The sequence below is a fragment of the Lactuca serriola genome, chromosome 4, assembly GCF_051521515.1.
Source record: "Lactuca serriola cultivar US96UC23 chromosome 4, Lser_US96UC23_V15, whole genome shotgun sequence".
Taxonomy (NCBI): domain Eukaryota; kingdom Viridiplantae; phylum Streptophyta; class Magnoliopsida; order Asterales; family Asteraceae; genus Lactuca; species Lactuca serriola.
In genome coordinates, this window is record NC_136411.1 from 195,584,066 (window position 1) to 195,606,377 (window position 22,312).

The following is a 22,312-nucleotide window of genomic DNA, read 5'->3' on the forward strand; positions in this document are numbered from 1 at the left end:
GGCTTTCGGTTGGTATCTTCTTGCGAACCGAACCTTAGCTTTCGGTTGGTATTTTCTTGTGAACCGAACCTTGGCTTTCGGTTGGAGGAACTTTCAGGCTTTCGTACAGGATTGTTTTCATACTTCAGATTCTTGTCCTTGTGTGTATAGTATGCGTTCTGGGAGTGCCAAAATTGTTTCCTTTCAGAAAGATTTTTCTTGTATCTTTGGTTCCTCTCTATCTTCTTATCCCTCATCTGCTTAGGTTGATGATGAACGTTCGCTCTTGTTTTTGCTGTCACTTTGACTGATTCCTTTTGAACTTCAGGAGTTTTTCTTTGAGCAGAGGGAGCAGAGGGAATATCTGAAGAAGATTCAGTTTGCCCTGAGGAAGTGGAAGGAGTATCTGATGAAGTTTCGCTTCGAGCTGTAGGTGTTGAAGGAATGTCTTCTTTTGCTAAACGATCATCCTCTTGAGGAATTTCTTTGGTACCAATGGTGCTTGGTTCACTGAAATTATCGGGCTTGTTCAAGGGTTCAGGTATATATCTCCCTTTTCTCATCCAAGAGGTTCTTTCAGATAGGCCGACGGTTTCGTTTCCATTATCAATAGGAGCTTCCCAGAAATACTCATCACAGCCATCAGCATTGTCTTCGTTAACAATAGCTGTGAGTTCAGCTGTTTGATGTTCGGTTACTCCAGTTACCTTGTATACCTGATTTGGAGTGGTCCTGACTTTTTGATACACAACAGCTTTTTCTACTAATTTCGGAGACTTTTGTTGGGACAATCTAGCGAATTCCACAAAATTTTCAGAAATAAGATTTTTGTGGTTTTCAGTTTCGCTTTTAACAAATTCTGAGCAGTCAACCGTATCCTCTACAGAAATTTCACTCATGTTTTCGTCCTCGTTAAGCTCAGATGCATTTTCAACATCGATTTTATTTTCTGAGCTTACTTTGGCGTTTAGAGAGTCAAACTTTTGTATGGTTTCGGTTCTCAGTTTAAGTCTGTCATTTTCATCCAAAAGATTTTTGAGCATGACCTTGTGGTCTTTGGATTTAATGAAGGACTCAATTTTGTCCAGTCCAATTTTATAAGTTGGGTTGACATCATCAGACGATATCACACTCTCACAATTGTAAGCTTCGGCATCGATTTCATCCTCCTTAAATTCTAGGAAGGCAAAATCATACGATGGATCTTTTGGCCTATCTCACAGTCCAAGTGAAGTTGAGTAATATTGGAATATAAACGTTTAGCTATTAAACAAAAAACATTTCTTTGTTTTAACAATTTCAAATTGTCTCTCTGCAAATAAATGTTTTCGTCTTTAACTTTAATTAATTCCGACTCTTTTAACTCAATCCACATTCGCTGCTCCCCACTCTTCGACGCCACCCTGCTTAATTGATCAGTCAGGTTAGAATTGGTGACTCGAGTTTGAGTTAAGCTACTATCTAAATGAGAAATTCTTGTGTTAACGTTTTTTAGTTCTTTCTCATATGAGGATGATGGAACTTTAGATGAAATAAAAGCAGATTGTACCTTCTTTATTAGTTCATCAAGCTCATTGAACTGTTGGCTGAGTGGTTTGGTCGTAAAGCACATATCTTCCTGCACCTTCGGTCCATTGCTTCCTCCATCGGTGTTGTATCCCCTCATTTGAGACACTTCAGTCACCATGAAGCATTTTCCACCACTGCTTTCCTCCTTAGCCACATATGCCTTTCCATGAGTAGGCTTCCTCACTTCTTCGTCTTCTGAGTCAGTAGACCAAACTTCAGTGCTACCGAACTCATCGTCATTGACCGAACCCTGCACAATAAGAGCATTAATAGAAGGGTTAGCGGTAGACTTCTTCTTTCTCAACTCATCCAATCTCTTCTGCAGCACAGCTTCCTCATCATTTCCATAGTCCTTTTCAGCCATCTTCTTAAGAACACAGTCCTTAGCGTAGTGGTTCTTGCCACCACAATAGAAACAGCTTACTCCGGAATCGCCATCTGCTTTCGGTTCCTTTTTGGGCTCCTCAGCTTTCGGTTCATTGTTTGCTTTTTCTGAGCTGTAACTCCCCTGCCAGTTTCGGTTTTTGTTGCTGGGGAATCTCTTCTTTATGAACCTCTTAGGATTGGATACCATCATGGCATAATCCTCAGTTGAGAGGTCATATTCTTCCAAGTTGAGCTCTTCATCCTCCACCACAGCTTTACTTTTAGATAGGAGGGCCAACGAACCAAGACTGGAGACAACATTCTTCTCTTGAACCACAATCTTCTCTTGGGACTTTAGGATACCCACCAGTTTCGCCAAAGAATATGATTTAAACTGTTCATGGGCTTTGACTGTGGAAACAACTGTTCTCCATTCAGATCGCAGTCCGTTCAAGAAAGTAACCTTTTGTTCGATGAGCTTCCTTTCAATGTCGTGTTTGATCATCTTGCTGAGAAGATGATTGAAGCGATCAAACGTCTGGGTCACAGTTTCTTCGGCCCCTTGCCTGAATTCACCAAATTCAGATAGAAGCAAGGTTTGGATGGAATGTTCAAGATCTTCGTCTGTGGAATACAGTTCGCGAAGTCTATCCCACACTTCCTTCGCCGTAGTGCATGAGCTGACCAGTCTGAATGTGTCGGACTGAAGGGCGAATCTGATCAACCTAAGTGCCTTAATATTGCACTGGAGTTTGTCTTTTTCATCTTGCGCGATATTCGTCACGTCCTTGAGCAGATCATTGTACTCTTTTTGCGTCTTAATGATTCTGGACGTCGTAGAGTGAGAAAACGGTCCACTGATGATGGCTTCCCATATGAGATAACCATTGTCCTCCGATCCAATCACATAATCTTCGAAATGATGCGCCCATACTTCATAGTCATGGGTGTACAAGATTGGAATCTTTGTCGTCGAACCGATGCTGTTGGAAATATTAATAGGGTTTGATTGCGTTGCGTCCATAATGATCGTAAAAACCTGTTCAAAGATCAGACTTGTAATAAAGCAGATTAGGGCAAAACAATAAATACTAAGATACGTCAATTAAGATGACGGCTCAATAAATATCGATGATTGCGGAAAACCCTAATGGAAATCTTTTTCACAGAAAAGATGTGTATCGATTACACAGCCTCCCGCTCTGATACCAATTGATGGGATTAAAACAACTTTTAATCTAAGAAGATCGATTAGATCTTGAACAAGTATATGAATTTAAAACAGTAAAAACGCAATAATAAGAACAAACAGCTTGAATCAAACGTGTCGAATGATTAAATAAAATCCTTAGAAGAGCTCGATTAAGAACATCAACTGTAAAGGATTGGAAGATTACAAGAACGATTACTGGAAAATATTGTACTCTTGATAAATCGCTATATCGATAATCTCTAGAATCTTAACCTAATATGCATGCAAGCATTAACTTAAATATTATACATAAAAGGCTCTCGGTTGGACAGGCCCAAACCGGAGAATAAAAAGCTAATCTAACGAGCCCAAAAGACGCAACATAAAAACTCTTTTCAGCCCAACACCAGTATATTGGCAGTTGATTTCTCTATTGCTATGAATCTCATTCTGATCTTGAATTATATGATTCAATCCATGAGACACTCTATTCATATTCGCAATAGGCTCTTACTATTGCTATCATTTCTATGATCTTCAAGTGAAGGATGCCTCCACGAAAGCATCCAAGCAGAGGAAGACCAGCAACTCAAACCCCTCCTCCACCACCTCCTCCTCCGCAGTTCGACCCGGTGTTGTTCCAAATAGCAGTGACCGCGGCTGTGACAGCAGCCATGGCCCAAATGAACTCTGGGGATGCGAGCGGTGGAAACCTTAGGTTTGGGGAAGTCCACCAAAGAGTGCAGGGATGCATTTATAAGGACTTCATGAACTGTAAACCTACCTTCTTCGACGGTACAGGAGGAATTCTGGCACTCTCTCAATGGTTCGAAAGAACCGAAGCTGTGTTTGAAATGTGCTCTTTCCCCAAAGAGAGCAAAATCAAGTTCGCAACTGCTACCCTCACTAACAGGGCCTTGACATGGTGGAACGGCCATGTCAAGACACTTTCCCTGGTCACAGCCAATGCCATGGGCTGGGACACTCTAAAAGATCTCATGAGAGGGGAGTACTGCCCTAGGGGTGAAGTTCAGAAACTTGAGGAAGAACTTTGGAACCTCAAGATGAAAGGGACTGACATAACAGCTTACACTGCCAGGTTTTGCGACTTGGCAGCTATGTGTCCCAATATGATCCCGTCCGAAAGCAAGAAGATTGAACGATACATTTGGGGTTTAATGCCCCCGTATCGAGGAAACCTTCTGGCCTCACGCCCTACCACCTTCGACAGCGCCAAGCAATTGACCCAGAGTTTGATCAACCATGAAGTCTCTTCCACTCCAGCAACAGCAACCCCCACTACCACTGCACCACCCGATTCATCTGATAGAAACAGGAAGCGATGGGATAAGAAAAAGGCCAAGAAAACTCAAACCACCTCCAAGGACCAGCAAATCGTCGCGGTCCATGCTGCCACTACCCCAGCCACTCCAGCCGCACCAGCCCCGCCAAAAGCTTATAGCGGGAATCTGCCCAAGTGTCCCAAGTGCCCGTTCCACCACAACGGCCCCTGCCGTGAATTGCAGTGTTCCAACTGCGGGCGGAAGGGCCATACGGTGCGATTCTGCAAGGATTCTCCCAAACCTATTTCTCAAGGTCCAGGTTCGGGAGTGACCCCAACGTGTTATGGCTACAGCGAAGCTGGCCATTTCAAAAAGAACTGTCCGAAGGCTACAAATGCTGGGGGAACTGGAAGGTTACTCACTATCGGTCACAATGAAGCGGTAGCGGATCCCACAGTAGTCATGGGTACATTTCTTCTCAACAACTCTTATGCATGTGTCTTATTCGATAGTGGTGCAGAAAGAAGCTTCATAAATCAAAACTTTAAACAATTACTCAAAAAAACCCCTCAACCACTAAAAGAAACATTCGTCGTAGAAATGGCTAACGGGAAGACAGAAAGCTCTAACGAAATCTACATAGGTTGTACCCTCACGTTAGACGATCACCCATTTTCAATCGATCTCGTACCAGTCTCAATCAAAAATTTCGATGTCATGGACTGGATGAGTCTTCATCGCGCCGATATCCTATGCTCCGACAAAGCCATTCGCCTGAATCTTCCAAATCACGAAACCCTATTGATCTATGGAGATAAATCGGGTACGAGCCTTCGTATCATCTCCAGTATTCAGGATCAGAAATATTTGCGTAAGGAATATCGCGCCTTTCTTGCTCATGTCGTCGACACAAGTCAGAAAGTGAAAGATCCAAAGGACATTCCCGTTGTATGTGAATTCCCCGATGTCTTCCTAGAAGACCTTCCAGGTCTACCTCCCAAACGTCAGGTTGAGTTCAAAATCGACCTAGTCCCAGGAGCTACTCCCGTAGCTAAGTCGCCGTATCATTTAGCGCCTGCCGAAATGAAAGAACTATCCGGTTAGCTCAAGGAGCTGCTCAACAAGGGTTTTATAAGATCGAGCTTCTCACCTTGGGGAGCTCCGGTCTTGTTCGTGAAGAAGAAGAAGGATGGATCATTTCGTATGTGCATCGATTATAGGAAACTCAATAAACTCACGGTCAAAAATCGCTACCCTCTCCCTCGTATCGACGATCTATTCGACCAACTGCAAGGAGCAAGTTACTTCTCCAAGATTGATCTTAGATCCGGGTATCACCAGTTACGAGTGCTTGAGGAAGATGTCCCGAAGACAGCCTTCCGAACCCGTTACGGGCATTTTGAGTTCGTAGTGATGCCCTTTGGACTGACTAACGCCCCCTTAGTGTTCATGTACTTGATGAATAGGGTGTGTCGTCCATATCTAGATCAGTTCGTCATCGTCTTCATTGACGACATACTCGTCTACTCTCGAAGCGAGGAAGAACACAAGGATCACCTGCGACAAGTCCTGGAACCGTTGTGATCCGAAAAGTTATATGCAAAGTTCTCTAAGTGCGAGTTTTGGATCCGAAAAGTTGAATTCTTAGGTCACGTGGTTAGTGAAGAAGGAATCCACGAGGATCTCTCCAAAATTAAAGCTATTAAGAATTGGTCAGCACCGAAGACGCCGATAGAAATTCGTCAATTTCTAGGCCTCGCTGGCTACTACCGCAGATTCATCCAAAACTTTTCTCGAATTGCGAAGCCTCTCACTATGCTGACATAGAAGGGTGTATCATTCGACTGGGAAGAGAAACAGGAGAAGGCATTCCAGAACCTGAAGCGAGCCCTATGCACCGCACCAGTATTATCCCTTCCCGAAGGGACAGAAGACTTTGTTGTATATTGCGATGCATCAAATCAGGGGCTCGGTTGTGTCTTGATGAAACGAGGAAAGGTTATTGCCTATGCCTCGAGGCAGCTAAAAACCCATGAAGTGAACTACACTACTCACGACCTCGAGTTAGGAGCGGTCGTCTTCGCACTAAAAATCTGGAGACACTATTTATATGGGACGAAGAGCGTGGTGTACACTGATCATAAAAGCCTCCAACACATACTGAACCAAAAAGAAATCAATATGAGGCAGTGTCGATGGGTCGAGCTACTTAACGATTACGACTGTGAAATTAGATATCACCCGGGGAAGGCCAACGTAGTAGCAGACGCCCTGAGTAGAAAGGAGTATTCTGGTCGAAGGACCAAGTCGTTGACGATGACTATCCATTTGCATCTATCCGCACAAATCAAAGAGGCTCAGGTGGAAGCCTTAAAGCCTGAGAACGTGACGGGAGAATCCCTGCGTGGAATGGATAAAAATTTGGAGGTTAAGGGTGACGGAGCCTAGTACTTCATGGACCGAATCTGGACTCCACGCCATGGAGGTTTCAGAGACTTGGTCATGAGGGAAGCACACAACACTCGCTACTCCGTCCACCCAGGTTCAGATAAGATGTATCTGGATCTCAAAAAGATGTACTGGTGGCCTAACATGAAAGCGGAGATCGCTACCTTTGTGAGCAAGTGCCTTACTTGCGCGAAGGTCAAGGTCGAATATCAAAAGCCATCAGGACTCCTCCAACAACCTGAGATACCGGAATGGAAGTGGGAGCGGATCACAATGGACTTTATAACCAAACTGCCCAAGACAGCGGGTGGATTAGATACCATTTGGGTCATCATAGACAGGTTGACCAAGTCCGCACACTTCCTACCCATCAAAGAAACGGACAAGATGGAGAAACTCACAAGAACATACATAAAAGAAATAGTGCGACTGCATGGCGTCCCTATATCTATTATCTCAGACAGAGATAGTAGATTCACCTCTAGGTTTTGGCAATCATTGCAAAAGGTACTAGGGACGAGGCTGGACATGAGTACAGCCTACCATCCGCAGACCGACGGACAAAGTGAGAGGACGATCCAAACCTTAGAAGATATGCTGCGAGCTTGTGTGATCGACTTCGGGAAATCGTGGGATACACACTTGCCTCTAGTGGAGTTTTCCTACAACAATAGTTATCATACGAGCATCCAGGCAGCTCCATTCGAAGCCCTCTACGGCCGAAAGTGCAGATCCCCTCTGTGCTGGGCTGAGGTGGGTGACACTCAGTTAGCTAAGGGACGAGTTCCTGATAGCGCCCTCACTGGTCCGGAGATTATTCGAGAAACGACCGAAAAGATTGTACATATTCGCGAACGACTAAAAGCCGCTACGGATCGACAGAAAAGCTACGCCGACAAACGAAGAAAACCCTTGGAATTCCAGGTGGGAGACCGAGTCCTTTTGAAGGTCTCGCCCTAGAAAGGCACGATACGCTTCGGAAAGCGTGGAAAGTTAAACCCAAGGTATATAGGGCCTTTTGAGATTCTCGCCAGAATCGGCCCTGTAGCTTACAAACTCAACTTACCCCACGAACTAAGCAACATACACCCTACCTTCCATGTCTCAAACTTAAAGAAATGCTTGTCCGACGAGACTCTTGTGATCCCTCTCGACGAAATCGAGGTCAATGAGAGCCTCAGTTTCGTGGAAGAGCCTGCGAAGATTATGGATCGGGAAGTAAAACGAACGAAGCAAAGCCGCATCCCAATCGTGAAGGTTCGGTGGAACGCCAAGCGGGGACCGGAATTCACTTGGGAGCGTGAGGATCAAATGAAACTCAAATATCCTCATCTCTTTGCTTAGTGGTATTGTAATAACTTATCTGTTTGAATTCTAAATTTCGGGACGAAATTCCCCTAACGGGGGAATGATGTGACAACCCAAATTTATTGACGTTACAAAATCCCGTCTTCACTAACGGAATTCGTCATTATATATTATTTTCCGTAAAGTTTGGAGTCGCCAATAAATAAATATCTAGTTATTTATATTTCTTGGTATTATCATAAGTAATTATAACTTGTAAGTGTTAACCCCGTTTAACTAAATAGAGTTATATTACTTATCAACCACTTCACCCGGGTAAAAAGTTTTAACCCCGTTAAACTTTAGCATCGGGTAGCCGTGTATCGGGTGCAATACCCGAGGCATATGAAATGAGAGTAAACACCATTTGAACACTCTTTTACCACTCATTCACTTTCTCTCACTACTTTCTCTCTCTAGATCCGAACCCGTCTACAGAACCGCAAATTTCGGCTCCCAAACGTAAGGGTCTCTTCCCTATCGTGTTCTAATCATAGTCCATAGCATTTAGAGGCCAAAAATCATAGGATTTAGAGGATGAAAGGGAGTTTACGGCCTTGGAAGCCCCTTAGGCCGTAAACACCTAAAACCTTGCCAAAAACCCCATTCTTCCTTCCTTTAAACTTGTGTACTAATTAAGGGATTTACCTAGGTGAGTTTGGACATGAAAACTTAAGATTTTGGAGCCTAAAAAGGAGTTTACGGCCCAAGATTATGCTTAGGCCGTAAACACCCAAAAACTCTTGATAAATGTCCCAAAAACTCATCTAGGGCATGTAGGAATTTAGCTATGACCCTAGGAAATTTTTAAGGCCATTAAGCATCTCTTTTGAAGCCAAAAGAAGAGTTTACGGCCACGGCTATACTTGGGCCGTAAACTCGCCAATTTCTATGCCAAAATGCCCCAAAAACCCACCTAAGGCCTTCTAGAATTTAACTAAGACTTAAGGAAGTGATTTGGACCATTTAAACATCCATTTGGAGAGACTAAATGGAGTTTACGGCCCAAGCAAAATGTTGGACCGTAAACTCCCCAAAATGTCACAAAATGAGGGTTTTAACCCTCCAAATTAGTCCAAGACACTTGCTAGTAAATTAGGGAAGTGAAATAAGGCCTTAACTTGCAATTTTGGAGGAATACATGAGTTTACGGCCAAGCCTAGGGGGCTTACGGCCATAAACTGCCAAGGAGTGGCCTTTGGGCCGTAAACTCCAAGGGAGTGAACTCACGGACTTCTCCGCAAACCCCTCTTGGCCTTATAGCACTCCCGGGAACCCCTTCTAAGCCCTAAAACCCCGAATCGATGCTAGAATGCCTAAATACTTTAATGAAAAGCATAAAATGACTAATTTCTTGAAAAATACATATTTCATATGACATTAGGATCCAAAAAGGTGCACAAGTCGTTAATTGGTACAAAACACTCAACCGACACTTTCACCCGATTTACCCGATTCACCCGATTTACGCGATTTCAGGTGAGTTCATACCCCTTTAATGAACCTTTCAAATGTTTTATATGTTTTAGGGGGGGATACAAGTCAATTATACATGTTTAAGGAAATTCATACAAGTCATATATTCATCTTACGGAAATTAATCACATGTGATTCACTATCCGTAGTTCAAATCACATGTGATTTACCACTATGTTTTATAAAAAAGGATTTTCGTTTTCAAAACCATTTCGGATAAAAGATCAATCTTCTAAATGTTCCCTTTTGACAATATTTTTATTAAATAAATTCCTTATAAAATGTATCCTTACCAATATATTTATATAAGTAAGGCTTGAAGGACTTAGGACCGATAGCTCGCCTTAATTCCTGTTCTTGTTTGATTGTGGGCTTAGGGTAGTTGTTATCCATCCGACTGTCGTTGATTTCTTAGTTATATATCATATATATTAGTGTTGGATACGAGTATTTTCATTTCATTCGATGTTTAAACCACTAAACTGACAAGAATCATACGCACTAAGTTAACTATAATAGGTATAGTTAAGGCCACTATTACTCGCTGTAGCTACTACTCTACACACTATAATACACTCTATAATGATACTATATACTAATACAAGAACATACTATGAGTATACAAAAGACTACTACGCTATAATACAAGAGAAAGCACTAATCAAGAGATAACACACTAACCCACTACGAGATACTTTATTCGCTACGCACTACGCCCAGAGTCTTCTGGCAGGAAGACGATGCTATATGTATAGATCTATATGGGGCAGACGCTATTACATCCCGACTGTTAACCTCAGTTCGAGCCGTACAGGTCCAGGGATGCCACTACTTCACTACACTGTGCATGACCGGGAAGGTTGTGGGGTCGTCTATTACTCACACTATCGGTAACATACAAGAAATACACTATCACCACACTAAAATACTAACTAAGAGTTAAGTAAAAATCCCGAAGTAATCAAGTATCTAACACTATAGAAAGTTTGCACCACTATTATTGATTTCAGGCATAACCTACCATATTGCATTACTTATTGGGAACCCACTATTATACTGTTACAATGAATGTTTTCTTCAATGATGAAAATTACATGTTTCTTAAAGGTTTTCACTTACAAAGTATTTCTGGAAAATATAGGATTTTCTAGGTTTTTCTACTACTTATGAATGTAAATTACAGCTTTTCATACTATCGGTTCTAATGCTTTTTATACAAAAACTCACACTAAACTCTTATGAACTCACCAGCTTTATCCTGATATTCGTTTTCAAAACAACTTGTATCCTCAGGTCAAAGATAGACAGGTACAGGCGTGACATTTTGGAGAAGGTGGAGCATACAAGATCCATCTCTTATTTTTGTAATACTTTTGGTGATTGTTAAACATTATAAAACACACTTGTAATTAAACTCACTATGTAATGCAATGGTTGTATGTTTCTTGTTTTTACTATTATGCAATTGTGATGATATTGTACATGACGTCCTCCACCCAGAAACGTATTCCGCCGTTATCGGTTTTGGGGTGTGACACCCTCCAAGGTCTTACACATAAGTGCCTCTGGAACTCCCCAAGGTCTTTCATGTGAGTATCACAAATAACTAGCATACCACATATCCCATAACCAACTAGTCATATCTCATAACAATAATGGGCCGGCCTTGGTGCCTTAGACCCATTGGTATGGTGAGGAGATTCACCTTCTCAAAGTGTTGAACCGATAAGATAAGATCGGATAAGTCCCTACGCGCATCTCCAACTCAACTGCGTATAACCATCTTGTGATTAACTTGCCAAAATCCCAAAATACCATAAATACCCTCTAGGTCAAACTTGGTCAACCCTGTTCAAAGTCCACGTCAATAATCAAGGTCAACAATCCATGTTGACCCAAACTCGTCGACTGCATCTACAAACTCGTGGAGTTCCTTCAAAGTCCAGAAAATGGGGAAAAACCTAGCCAACTCGTCAATTTGTTTCATCAACTCGGCGAGTTCACTCAATATCAAGAAGGCGGGGAAACCCGATCCAACTTGTTGAGTTGCTAGGGCAACTCGTCGAGTTTTGCCTTGCCTCAACATAATCAGTCCTTCCAGTCAAATCCAAACCTCCAAACTGCAGATCCAGTCCCTTAAGACCAAAATACCATGTAAAGTTGCAAACTCTATGTGCATGCATGACCTCAAATGGCTGAAACACTAAAATTAGGGTTCATACAATGTTTATGACATGGAAAAGGGCGTAGACTAGGTAAATGAAGCAACTTTATGTGTATGAAGACCTAGAGGTGTCCAGATTTAGAACCATATCCTCACTACCGGTCTAAATCCGAGTATGACACCCTTTTTGCATCAAAAGTGACCATATTCTTCCATCATATGATATCTAAGAAAATAGATATCAAGGTAGCAACATTTTACCTCCAAATGGATGCTAACACCAGGTAGATGTTGGATCTAATTCCCTCTACTCACTGCATCTCTTCAACCTCAAATTTTCCTTCCAAAAAGTGCAAGATTCACTCTCCAAAGGCCACACACACTTAAGAAGGCACAAAATCGCGACTAGGGTTTCTCTCTGAATAGGTAAGATGATGAGGGAGGCCACAAATGAGCCATAAGTTCCTTAAATAGGGTACAAACCCATGAGAATTAGGGTTTTCCGTTATAGTGTCTACTCTTCGAGTTGGGGCCTTCCAACTCATCGAGTAGACCCTAAGTCCCGCATCCAAAACCGATCTCTACTAGTCGAGTTAAGCTCCCAAACTCATCGAGTCCCAGTACAAAACACTAAAAACTTATAAATCAAATGATACCTGGAGCAGGCGTTACAAATATCCTCAACTTGAACTAGACTTCGTCTTCGAAGTCTGCTGGCGGAAACAAATCCTGGTAGTGATCTCAGATCTCCTCTTCCGACGTCCATGTCCATTCGGAGCCTCTACGATCCTGCCATTGCACCTTCACTAATTTCACCTCCTTGTTCCAAAGAACTTTAATCTTCCTATCCAGAATTACAACGGGCCTCTCAATGTACTTCAAGCTCTCATCTACTTGAATGTCATCCAGGGAAACAACTGTAGTATCGTCTGTGACACACTTCTGAAGCTGATACACATGGAAGGTGTTGTGAATTTGGCTAAGCTCGTCCGACAAATCTAAACAGTAAGCCAGCTTTCCCACCCGGGCCAAAATCCTAAACGAGCCAATATACCGGGGCCTTAACTTGCCCCTCCTCCGGAACCGAATAACACCCTTCCATGGTGATACTTTCAGCAAGATGATGTCTCCCACATGGAACTCACGATCTAATCGGCGTTGGTCAACATAGCTTTTCTGACGGCTCTATGCGACTCGTAGCCTATCACGCACCTGCTAAATCAAATCAGTTGTCTTCAGCACTCGGTGCTACCCATGACTCACTGCCCTACCTCACCCTAACAAACATGGGTCCTACACCTCTGACCATATAACATCTCAAACAGAGGTCGGTTGATACTAGCATGATAACTATTGTTATATGAAAACTCTGGTAGTGGGAGGTATCTATCCTGAATCCCTTCAAAATCCAACACGCATGCCCGAAGCATATCCTTGAGCGTCTGCATCATCCTCTCACTCTGGCCATCTGTCTGGGGGTGGTATGCTATGTTGAAATGTAACTAAGTTCCTAGTTCCTCATGGAACTTCTTCCAAAATCTAGATGTAAATCGAACAACCCTGTTAGGGAATATTGACACTGGCACCCCGTGCCTAACCACCATCTCTTGTACATAAATAATATCCGCTAATTTCTCAACGGAGATGCTCTCGGAAATCGGAATAAAGTGGGAACGCTTTGTCAATGTATCCACAATCACCCATATGGCATCCACACCCCTTGATGTCCTTAGTAACTTTGTGATGACGTCCATTGTAATCTCTTCCCACCTCCACATAGGAATGGGTAGCGGTTGAACCTTGCCATGCGGCCGCTGATGTTCGGCCTTGAACTTCCTGTAGATCAAGCCCCACTCCACAAACCAAGCGATCTTCCGCTTCATGCAGGGCCACCAGTAGCTAAGCCTTAGATCTCTATACATTTTTGTAGCTCTCGGATGTATAGAGAACATGGATTTATGTGCCTCCTCCAAAGTTTTTTGCCACACACCCCTAATTACTGGTATGCACACATGGCCACACTGTGTTAGAAGACCTCGACTACCCCGAAAAAACAAAGGATACTAACACCGAATCCGCTCTATCTTCCAATTCTATTTCTTCAAGCCCTTGACTTGAGCTTTCTTGATCATATCCAACAATTATGAGATCACCGTCATCCTCAAACAAACATCCCCGATTGGTGCACTTGCTGCTTTGCGGCTCAAAGCATCGGCCACCACATTAGCCTTCCATGTATGGTACAAGATCTCGTAATCATAGTCTTTCAGTACATCCAACCACCTCGTATGCTGCATGTTCAGGTTTTGCTGAGCCATCAAATACTTCAAAGTTTTGTGATCAGTGAAGATAGTGCACCGAACACCATACAAGTAGTGCCTCTAAATCTTGAGGGCGAACACCACTGCACCCAATTCCAGGTCGTGAGTGGGGTAGTTCGTCTCGTGAGGCTTCAACTGCCTCGAGGAGTACGCGATCACATGCCCTGTCTGCATCAGTACAATGCCTAACCCCATGATATAAACATCAGAGTACACCGCCAAATCATCTAACCCATGGAGTAGTGCTAAAATCGGGGCCTCACATAACGTCTGTCTCAAGGTCTCGAAAGCGAACTGTTGATTTGGGCCCCATAAAAATGTCATATTCTTCTTGGTCAAGTAGGTCAAATGCACAAAAATATTCTAGAAATCTTGAATAAATCTACGATAGTACCCTGCTAGACCTAAGAAGCCATGTATCTTTGATGCATTCTTCGGCACCTCCCATCACATCACTGCCTCAATCTTGGCTGGATCAACCAAAATGCCCTCTTGGTTGATGATGTGCCCCAAAAAATTCACCTCTCTCAACCAGAATTCACACTTTGAGAAGTTGGTATAAAGCCTTTCCGTCCTTAATGTCTCCAATACCTCCCTCAGATTCTGCTCGTGTTTCTCCTTGGTCTTATAATAGACCAAAATATCATCGATAAACATGACCACCGACCGATCCAACATCGGCCTACACACCCAATTCATGAGATCCATGAACGCTGCTGGGGCATTGGTGAGCCCGAATGGCATCATCACAAACGGATAGTGCCCATACATATTCCTGAAAGTTGTCTTCGGTATATCCTCATCCCGAATCCTCATCTGATGATACCTCGAATGATGATGAATCTCGGAAAACAAGGACGCACCTTGCAGTTGACCAAAAAAATCATCGATCCTCGAAAGTGGATAATGGTTTTTCACAGTTTAGTTGTTCAGCTCTCGTTAATCAATACAAATCTTGTCTGACCCGTCCTTTTTTTTCACGAACAGGATCGGTGCTCCCCATGGGGAACTGCTCAGATGGATAAACCCTCGGTGTAGCAGGTCCTGAAGCTGCGTAGATAGCTCATGCATCTCGGGCGGAGCTAACTAGTACGATGCCTTGGCTATCAAAGTGGCACCCGAAACCAAATCAATATGAAACTCCACTTTCCTCTCCAGAGGCACTCTAGGTAACTCCTCGGGGAAGACATCCTAAAAATCTCATACAACTGACATACTATCTACATCTGTTGAGGCCTCAACCCTCGTATCTGAGAAATATACCAAAAATACCAAACAACCCTACCGAAGAAGTCTCCTGGCCCTCGCAGCTGAACAGAGGGTTGGCTCATGCAACGCCCTCTCTCCATGAATAACCAGTTCTTCCCCACTTGGGGATCAAACCCTCACCAGCTGGCGCTCAATATCGATCATGGCCCCATTGGCCCTAACAGTCCATCCCCACGATCACCTACATCCCTCGTAACGGTATTGGGACCAGATCAACACGAAATCTTTCCCCAAGCACATTTAGGACACAGTCCCGATACACCCTCCTAGCACTCACAGTGCGGTCATCCACAATCTCAACCTCAAGCGGGGAATCCAAAATTCCCGCCGCATCCCAGAACTTCTTGCTAAGCGCAAGAGATACAAACAATCGGGTGGCACCCGAGTCGAATAGAACGTGAGCCGACATACCATTGACCAAAAAGTTCCCTATACATGAGCACATATATACACACAAGCAATACAAATCAATATCAAGCAGGAAAGAAAAAAACATACCAACCACGACGGCTGGCGCTGCCCGAGCCTCCTTGGTAGTCAACTGAAATGCATGGCTCTTCACCGCTAGAGCATCCGCCTTAACAGGGCGGCCATTAGTGATCCTCAATGTGGCAGGCGCAGGAACCGCCACTGCTCCTCTCTCCCCCCCCCCACCCAACAAACTCTGGCAATCAGCCCTTTTATGGCCAGTCTGGTTGTAGTGGAAATAAATCAAGCCCTTCATGGGGTAATCCCTGCTCACGTGGCCCGACTAACCACACGTATTACATATTGGTCCCATCCCCCGACAAGCTCCACCATGAGATCTCCCACACTTGGCACACCGGCCATGACCCTGTTGGCCCTTACTGGACGAATCCGAGGTCTTAGGATTTTTAGCCTGACATACTGTTGTCAGTGCCTGCTCAAGCTTCCGCTTGGTGCGGAACTCCAACTCCATCTCCCGTTCACGGGCCCTCTCCACCATCTCATTCAGGGATTTGCGCCCTCTAAAGCTCATGAACTCATGAATATTATCCCTCAGCATGGAACGATACCTTTGTTGGATTAGGTGTCTAAGCCTATAACTATATTTGGTATGTACTTGACCCGATTGTAGCATGGTCCTTTTAGGGTTGCCTTCACCAAAGGAACTTGACTAGATGGATAATAGAGAAAAAGGTTATTATGGTTTATTAATATATTATATGAATAATATATTAAAGGAGAAATCATATTTGTTTAATTAATATTGGTCAAGAATTAATTAGGAATTAATTTTGTGATCAAAATATATTAATTAAAGCTAAGGGACTGATATTGTAATTATTGGATAGTTGCAAAGTAGGGTAATGAAACCCTAGAGATAGGGTTGATGAATTCTTGGGGATAAGGCCTTAAGAATTCGTCCAAGGCAGGGATTCCAGAAGATTCTTCTGGGTTGTTTAGAGGGTAACCAATCGGCTAAGTGTTTCACTGAAACCCTAATTCCTCACCTATATAAAGAGACCCTTGGCTACCAATTTTTGGCTACCACTTAACCCTAAGAGTTCTAGGAGTCGAGTTTAGCATTCCCTCTCTCTCTCTCTCTCAATTGTTCTCCAACTTTCTTTGGTGTTTGTGATCTATTAGAGGCACAATATTTAAGGTGCTAAGATTCTCAAAAGCTCAAGATCGTCAATCAACAATCAAGATAATCATTTAAACTTGTTTTATTTGTTATTTTCGGATTTTGTATACTAGATCTAGGGTTTTAACTTTGAATGATTTTCATGTATAATTAGAAAAACCTAGATCCAAAGCTTTAGGGTTTGCATGTGCACCATAGGATTGATGTAATGCTGAAAACCCATCAGTGGTATCAGAGCCTAGGTTGTTTTCTATTGTATTTGATGCTTATTTGATCATTCATTGCTGGAATAAATCGAAAATGCTGCCCTCTGAGAGCTTAACTCGTCGAGTCCCAAGATGAACTCGACTAGTCAGATGAACTCGGCGAGTCCATTGAGCGACTCGGCGAGTCAAAGTGTTAGGGAGCAAAATTTTCAGGATTTTGGCCTATCTTTGATTGGGATAGTTACCAAAAACATTTTTAATTAATAAAATCAAATTTTTATTAAATAGATATGATTATGCTTATCAAAATACAAGGTAATTGCAATTTAATTAGATAATTATTTCCTTATATGATAATCTTTAATTATTTGAATTATTTGATTGCATTATCTTGCCATGTAATCGGATTAGGTCAAATTTAGATAATCACTAATTAATTGTTTAATTAAATTATTTGTAATTTGATCTAGTTCGTTTTGAAATGTTTCAAAACTTTCCCTCAAGTTTTGGAGTTTAAATTTTTGATTAAACGATTTAATTTTGAAATATTTAAATTCTAAACCCTAGAATTTTACAAGTTTAAAATTTAAACCTTATACTATTACAATATTATAAGATTTATAAATTATATATATGTATAAGATTAAGCTAGTCTTACCATTAGTAAGCCTCATTCACGAAGTCGATCTATAAGGGGGTATAAGGTTGCTGCCTATAAAATGACAGTTTAATGGGTGTCAACTCTCACCCACCGCTTCCTTGATTGGTGGAGGGTCGTTAGCCGAACAGGTAGGATAGGACAACTAATTCCTCACTAAAAGTACAATCAATAAATAAATTACCTAATTTTTTTTATAAAATTCCCACTCTTAGTTACTTTAGGAAAAATATGAAATGATGCTATTCCATGAAACTACACTTTGTACCCTTGCCAAGTCATTAGTGGAGTGTGCGTGGATAATCGACACACTAATATGGACTAGCAATGGTGGAAAAGGGAGACTCGATGTTTATCATAGTTCAATGGAGCATGTGTGGTTAACCGGCACATTTATTAGGTGGTAAATGATACAGAGGGTACCAAGTAATTTTCATTGTTATTCACACCTTGTTTGTGATCCTCAGTATCATAGTCACAAACATGAAGGGCATATCGAGATTTAAACATGAAATTGAAAGGTTCGATGAATCTCAAAAGATCTAGGAGTTTCAATAAATCTAAAACTTAATTTCCTTTTCTTTTTTCATGGTAAAAATTAATGAATCGTCATTCACTTACCTTCAACATTATTTGAGATTTAGATTACAACATCCTTCTTTTAAATTGTGAATAATGTTGTTGGATCCTATCCCTGATTTCTCATTTGGGTGTTTAATTGGGGATTCATATCTAATAACACTTTGTCTCTTTTCTATTTTACATGTCTACTTCGAACAACAACAACGCTTCAGGCTCGACTGCTTCCGGCTCATTCTCACTCCTGAACTTGTGTGGGAGGGTGATATTCGATGGGACCAATTTCAATGATTGGTTCCGCAACCTGCACATGGTCACCCGCTACGAGGAGAAGGAGTATGTTATCGATAAGGATCTGAAAGAGGTTAATGTCAATACTACTATTCCCGAAGAAATCGCTACTTTCAAGTCTCACGAGCGAGATGCTACAAAAGCCCATTGCATCATGCTCGCGACCATGACCACCGAACTCCCAAAGTCCTACGATGACTACTACCCTTACGAGATGCATCAAGACTTGATGGATATGTACCATCAAAGCGTGAGGCAGGAAAGGTATGAGATCATCGCTGCGATGATCACTACCAAAATGAAGGACGGAGAGTCTGTAATGGGCCACCTGCAGAAAATGCAGAGATACGTGGACCGCTTGCTAAAGTTAAATGTTAAATTCGATGAGGAGCATGCCATAAGTATCATTCTTCAATCCTTACCTCCTTCTTACAACCAGTTCCGCATGACCTCCCACATGAAAAAGGAGGAGGTCACTCTAAGCAAGCTTCAAGGCTTGCTAAGGACTGCTGAGAGTAGACTGAAAGACAAATCCGTTGCTTCAACTCCTACTATCTCCCCCGTCTTAGCAATTTGGCAAGGAAGGGAAAGAAGAGGAAGGCTCCTTCTAAGAGCCACACGGGAAAGTCCCACGATGGCACCTCTTCTAGTGGAACAAAGGTTGGTCCCCCTGCACCCTTCACCAACCCGAAGGATTCAGAGTACTACCACTGCCACGAGAAAGGACATTGGAAACGAAGCTGCCCGAAGTACTTGCAAGATATCAAGGATGGGAATATAAAGCCATCCTTCACATGTATTTATACTATTCATTTTAACAACTCATCACATGCTATGTCTTGGGTCCTTGATACAGGATGTGGTTTTCACATTTGTTCTGGTTTGCAAGGCCTAAGAAGAAGTATGGATGTGGAGCATGGGAAGATAAAATTATGGGGAATAGGAAAGCGTCGTCTATCACCAAGATTGGAGTTTACTCTTTAGTGCTTAGTAGTGGGTTAGGTTTAGATTTGAATAATTGTTGTTATTCGTCAGAAATGACACGAATCATTATTTCTTTTCATGGTTTGTATAAATAAGGTTTTAGATTTCCGTTTAATAATGAAAAAGGTTCTATTAATTCTTTCTTGATTGGTTCTTTCTATTTTGAAGCGTTGCCTTGTAATGGAATATATGAAATTGTGATGTTTGGTGACAACTTAGGTAATGATGTGTTGCATATCGATTCTTCCAATAGTTTGGACAAAGCCTGCTTGTAGCATTGTCGTCTTTGACATGTCAACAAAAAGCGCAAGGAGAAACTCCAAAAGGATGGAGTGTTGGAGTCATTCGACCTTTGGGAAAATGACGTGTGCGAGTCATGTTTACTTGGAAAGAAGACCAAGTCACCCTTCACTGGCACATGTGAAAGTTGTGAGGGTTTATTGGATCTCATACATACGGATGTATGTCGGCCCTTTAGATCCACCACAAGGGATGCATGTCGCTGCTATGTGACTTTCACTAATGATTACGGCAGATATGGGTATGTCTACTTAATGAAGCACAAGTCAGAAACCTTTGAAAATTTCAAAGAGTTTAAGCAAGAAGTGGAGAATCAGCTGGGCAGGAAAATTAAGATGCTCTGACCCGATTAAGGTGGTGAGTACCTTAGTCTTGAATTCAACGATTACCTCAAGGAATGCAGAATTGTTTCGTAATTGACGCCACGTAGGACACTACAGTTGAATGGAGTGTCAGAGAGGCACACTCGAACTTTCTTGGACATGGTTCGTTCCATGATGATTCATGATTTGTTACCTATCTCATTTTGGTGGTTTGCATTAGAGACTGCCGCCCATATCCTTTACCTAGTACTGACTAAGAAGGTTGCCAAAACACCTCACGAGACGTGGACAAGGAAAGCTCCTTCGTTGGCACATATTAAGGTTTCGGGTTTCAAGTTCTTCTTAAGACGAGAGACTCACGACAATCTCGAACCTCGTAGTGAGGGGTATATTTTAATCGGCTATCCACATAAGTCCTTTGGATATCTCTTCTATAGACCGCGTGACAATGTTGTCTTAGTTGCGACAAGAAGGGTTTTCCGAGAGCGAGAACTCATAAGCCAAGAGGACAGTGGAAGGAAAATTGATCTTGAAGAGCTTCAAGACTCAAGCGATGAAGGAACCTCTAACGCAGGAGCTCAACCCGAGGAGGAAACTTCGGTTGAACCAATTGACGAGTCCCTACCTCTTAGATGTTCCAGTAGAATCAGTGTTCCACCCGCGTTATATGGTTTTCAAATAACTAATGAGGGTGATATGTTTATTAGTGGTAATACACTAGTAAATTTGGATGAACCTAATAGCTACAAGGAAGCGTTGGCAGGCCCGGAGTCCACAAAGTGGAAAGAGGCTATGGACAGTGAGATTCAGTCCATGTATGACAATCAAGTTTGGAACTTGGTTCACAATGTATCGGGTCGTAAGATGGTTGGGTTTAATGGATCTTCAAGAAGAAGACCGACATGGATGGGAAAGTACACACTTAAAAAGTGCCATTGGTTGCGAAGGGTTTACCCAAATTCCTGGAATTGACTATGATGAGACCTTCTCACCATTAGCAAAAATGAAGTCTATAAGGGTTATGCTAGCCACAGCTGCATTTCATGACTATGGAATATAGCAGATAGATGTCAAAACCGCTTTCCTTGATGGGAAGTTGGCTGAAGATGTTTAGATGAGTCAGCCAGAGGGTTTTGTCGATGCAGAGCTGTTGGATTAGTGTCTAAGCTCGTAACTATATTTGGTATGTACTTGACCCGGTTGATCATGGTCCGTTTGGGTTGCTTTCACCAAAGCAACTTGATAGGATGATTTGTGGAAAGAGATAGGTTATCATGGTTTATTAATATATTATATGAATAATATATTAAAGGATAAATCATATAGTTTAATTAATATTATTCAAGAATTAATTAATAATTAATTTTGTGACTAAAAGAGATTAATTAAATAAACGGGACTGAAACCGTCAATTGTGTGCTAGTTGGTCTTTGGACTTTAGATCTTCCTGGATATAAGGTGGACGAAATTAGGAGTGGAAGCCCACTCTAATTTTGAACATAGAGGCCTTATTCCAAAAGATTCCCAAGCTTCTTAGGGCCTAAGTCATCCAATTAGGGTTTTGATTGAAACCCTAGCAGCCCAAGTATATAAGGACTTGTTCCCTTGGATGGTTGAAGCCAATTTTAGCCACTCATCCTTTCTCCTTAAAATTATCCTCTTGCTTGTGGTGTAACACCCCGAGTTCATAGTTGCAAGTTCATGGTTCTTAATGTAAATTAGGAAGGTCAACTCGGCGATTCGATGGATAGACTCGGCGGGTCGAGTCGCGGTTATGGTCAAAGTGTTAAGTGACCAACTCTGCGACTTGGTGGATGGACTCGGCGAGTTGGTGCTGAAAGGAGAAAACCCTAATCTGGGGATTGTGCCCTATATAAAGCACATTATAGCCACCCTTAGCCTCTTTGCTACCCATTTGAGATCCAGAAACCCTCATCTCGTGTGTGAC